Source organism: Orycteropus afer, unplaced genomic scaffold, assembly GCF_000298275.1.
Source record: "Orycteropus afer afer isolate SDZICR_OR568_19922 unplaced genomic scaffold, OryAfe1.0 scaffold00060, whole genome shotgun sequence".
Taxonomy (NCBI): domain Eukaryota; kingdom Metazoa; phylum Chordata; class Mammalia; order Tubulidentata; family Orycteropodidae; genus Orycteropus; species Orycteropus afer.
Window position 1 is genome coordinate 10,701,376 of NW_006921647.1, and position 4,544 is coordinate 10,705,919.

The window sequence follows — 4,544 nt, forward strand, 5'->3', positions numbered from 1 at the left end:
GTAGATAGTGGTGATGGTTGCACAACATCATGAATGTGATTAATGTTAGTGAATTGTACACTTAATGGTTAAAATGGCAAATCTTGTTTTATATATATATATATATATGAAACCACAATAACAACCTTTTAATAGGAGAAAGATAGGGCCACATGACATATGACTTTAGGCACTCTTGCTTGCTGGGTGAATATAATGTACAAAGGTTAGAGGCTGTCACTATCATGTCTCTTGCAATAGGAGGTCAAGGTGAAGCAAGATGACCTCCAGCACAAGAAAAGAGAATAAAGCATAGATAGATGAGTTTTCAATACCACTGCTGATGCTTGGAATAAAAAGAGATGAAGAGAATAAACCCTAACATCTTCTGATGCCAGTTATTCCTAAAATCCACCTGCATTCCTGTCTGAGGATTCTGTGACACACCCACATTCTTTGCATTTTTAATTGGCAATGCCTGTTTTTTTTTTTTTTTTTTTTTCCATTGAAGCTATTCCACCTTGGCATTTTGGGTGTTAATGAAACAAAATACTAGGTCAATAAAATAACCAGCTGATCAAGAAGCTGTTGCATCTGTAATTTCTCTAAGAAGTGCCTAGAAATACTTTTGACACAGAATGTTCCATAAGACAATGCCCCATTGTCTGCATGAACAAACTTTGAAATTATCTGACCCAACCTCAACTCATTGGCTAATAATAGTAATAAGGATAGTTAATGTTTATGAGATGAGTTTATAGGGTTCCAAGCATTGTACCATGTATATTTAGATATTATTGTATCAATATTTACAGTACTTATCAGGACACTAGCACAGAGACATCAATGGAATGCCACTGTGATTCCCCACTAGGTTCATCTTCAAGGAATGATTCACTCTGGATGTTGGGAAGGCTGTCGGTAGATGACCTTCAGCTGCCAGCACCTTCAGGAATAGTCTCAGCTACAGAAAGCTGCCCTGTCCCCCAGTAGCCACAGCTCTCCCAGTTTGCAGCCTACCTCCAATGACTATGTGAAGAGGGGAGTAGAAAACCCTAACATGGGTAAAGTCTGCAGGGCCAATCTCATTCCCAGGTTCCTTATGGGTCAGTTTATGGGCGTATCAAGCAAACCTCCCACCTCCAGTTTTCCTCAGCCCATCCTGTTCCTTCCTCTCCTTTCCACAGTTGTTAATTCCAAGGACACCCCATTAGGAACACTCCAATGCTAACTTTTGCCTCAGAGTTTGCTCCTGGGAAACCAACTTGTGTAATCAACTGAACTGAAGCTAGTAAGGACGAAACAAGGATCCATGGTAATCTTTTTTGCCCCAAAGTCCATGCAGTTATCCTTGGTGCTAACTACAGAATTTATACCAATGCAAAAAAATCACTGAGATATCAGTAGGTAACAACATCAATAGAAAAAGTCTTTTTACCACTTATCCCAGAGAGAGACCACTTTGTAATTTGCAAAAACAAAACTGCTCTTTGCTTACTGGATGCACTTCTATAAATGTATAAAATTGAAAAGTAGAAAATGAAAGGCCTACTCAGTAATACTTCCCATTGAGTGCATAGATGGAATCATTCAGTTGTGAAATGATGTTCCACATTTTTATCATTGCTGCAAAAGGTGCAATATAATAGTTTTTAACCTCAATTCCAAATGAAAATTATACCTATATCTTCCATCACGTGATCATACATACTTTGGACATGCTATCAGGAGGAACATGTCTGGTCACTGGAGAAAGACATTATGCTTGGTAAAGTAGAAGATCAATGAAAAAGAGAAAACACCTCAATGAGGTGGATTGACACAGTGGCTGCAATGATATGCTCAAACATGATAACGATTATGAGGATGGCACCAGACCAGCAGTGTTTTGTTTGCTGTACATTGGATCACCATGAGTCAGAACTAACTTCACGGCACCTAACAACAATAACAACATAGCTTCCCACAAATCATTGATTTACTGATGCTGAAAACATTAATAATGGGGAAAAATAGGAAAGCAAGTGAAAAATGTCAGAATTCCTGACTCATGATCTTGAGTCTCTTCCTATTGATAAAGAATTGACATTAAGAAGTTTAGAGTAAGTAAACTCAGTGGTTAAAGAGCTCAGTTACTAACTGAAAGGTTAGTAGTTTGAAACCACCAGCATATCTGGCTCTGAGGAAGAAAGATGTGGCAGTCTGTTTCCATAAAAATCTTATGGAGCAATTCTACTCTGCCCTGTAGGGTTATTATGAGTAAGGCATGACTCCACAGCAATGGTTTTGTGGTTTTTAACACACAAGTCACCCACCCACCCCCAACTCTAACCTTTTGGGATTACTTGGAAGTGACCTTTCTCTATGTACAAAAATCACAGAAAGATCTTTCCAAGAATTTGATCCAATTGGAAAAGTAAAGAAAATAAAACAATAATTTGAAGGACTCTTCTGAGACTTTTCCAGTAAAATGATAGACCTGGAGAGAACAAAAAGTTGGCAAAAAATACAGAGGTGAACTCGCCATGCACTGGAGATGGCCACCTGGGAAGATCTTATCCCAATGAGGAGAATGTTTTCCTTCCAATATGAGAATTATGCCACACTGGCCCTGAGAAGTACTGCTTGTCCTTGGATGTGTGTATGTATGTGTTGTTTCATTTTATACTTACTGTCTTATGACCCTGAGGACAAGGTGGCACGTTTCCTTCAAAGCACTGGAACTGGGTGCATATGAACCTGAAGTTGATACTGATTTGGAATTGCATTGCTGAAGCTCACTCTCAAGCACCCTGCCAGAGAAGGCCTGTACCTGCCCCCTACAGAGCTGCACCAACTAGTCCGCATACCCCAAACCAAAACAAAAAAAAAACACAAAAAACCAAACCCCCTGCCATCGAGTCTATTCAGACAGTAAATCTTTACAGAATAAATTCCTCCTTCTGTGGAGTGATTGGTGGTTTTGAACCACCAACCACCAACCAGTGTGCCAGCACAACTCCTGGGCAACATATCCCAAATAGGGAATTCTACAACTCAGATGTGGGGTGGAGAAGGTAGGATGGGGCCTGTTGAAGAAAAGATGGATAAAGAAGATTTACCGACAATAACACATGTGAAAGAACAACACTGTCCTATGGGTATGTAACTTACTTAATGTGTTTATTTTTCAAACCATGAAGACATTTATTTCCAGTAGGTTGTTGCTGTTGTTAGCTACAGTCCAATGTGTAGAAGAACAAAATTTAGAAACATAGTAACCTTAGTTTGTTACTTAAACATTTAATTTCTTACTTAGAGAATGTAGCAAGTTTAATAGAGAACCTTAGGTACTGGAACTAATTTTACTGGTTACTTAGGAATTTTGAAAATACATATGTAGTTTAAGTAGCAACTATTTTAATAAGCATAATTTACTTAGATAACTTTGTGACTAGCTTTAGTTTCTAGCCTAGCTTGTTTTTGTACTATTAATTTAGGTAAGGCTCAAGGTATCACCAGGCCTAAGTTTCATTTTTCTTACTTAAGTTTTGGTTTACTAGAATAGACTTAGTTATAAGAAATCACTGATACGCAAACATCAATCAGAGAAGCCAGAATCTGGAAAGTCCCGAGGGGGGACCCCTTCCTCAACAGGAAACTGGAAAGTCCCTAGCTTGCACCTATCAGTCGCCACCAAATAGCAGAACTTGTCCCCTGAACCAATCATTGATGTTCAGCCCCACCTTGTGTAACTGCCCCTTGAAAATCCTATAAATATGTAGAACGAAGGGGGTGGGGGGTCTTTTTGCCCAAACTGTTGCATCAGTGTAAGCAGAGACCCCAGCTCGAGCTTGGAAATAAACTTTTCCTTTGCTTTTGCATTGTCGAGTCAGTGTCATGTTCCTTGTGCCGACACTCCTTTCCAAATTCGGGTCCAACATTTGGTGCGTTGGCCGGGAAAGGAAAGTTTGGAGCGAGACACGTGACTCTCGGCATAGGGAGAGTCTGGGAATTGGAGCCAGCAGGACCAAATTACATCCTTTGTGTAAGGATATTGGTCCATTGGGATAGGTCGGAAACCGGCGGACGCACCGGAGGAGCTGGGAAAGGAGCCCTTCCCCCAGCTATTGGGCAAGCTGTGGGCACCATTTGGTAAGAGCAGTCCCCCTTCAAGGGGAACCAGACGCATCAGTGACTGGTTTTCGGCCGAGATTTGTTTGTCCCCTGTGTATCGGATATTTGTTTTGTCTATAGTGGTGTCTGTGATTGTGTGGCCACTTGTCATTTCTGTGTTTAGTCAGTGTGTAATATTGTCTAACATGGGACAGGGCCAGACCACTCCTCTATTCCTAATGGCTGAGCATTTTTCAAATAATGGTTGAGCATTTTTCAAAGTTTAAAACCAGAGGATATAACTTGTCTGGGATAGTACCAGTAAAGAAGAACAAGTGAAAAACAACAAATGGTAAGAATTGGCTGGACTGTGAAACTTGTTGAAATGTTTCTTTGGGCAGATTAAGTTGATATTGTAAATTATTATAATGACATCTCCATGAAATTACCTGTGTTAATTAACTAATGAG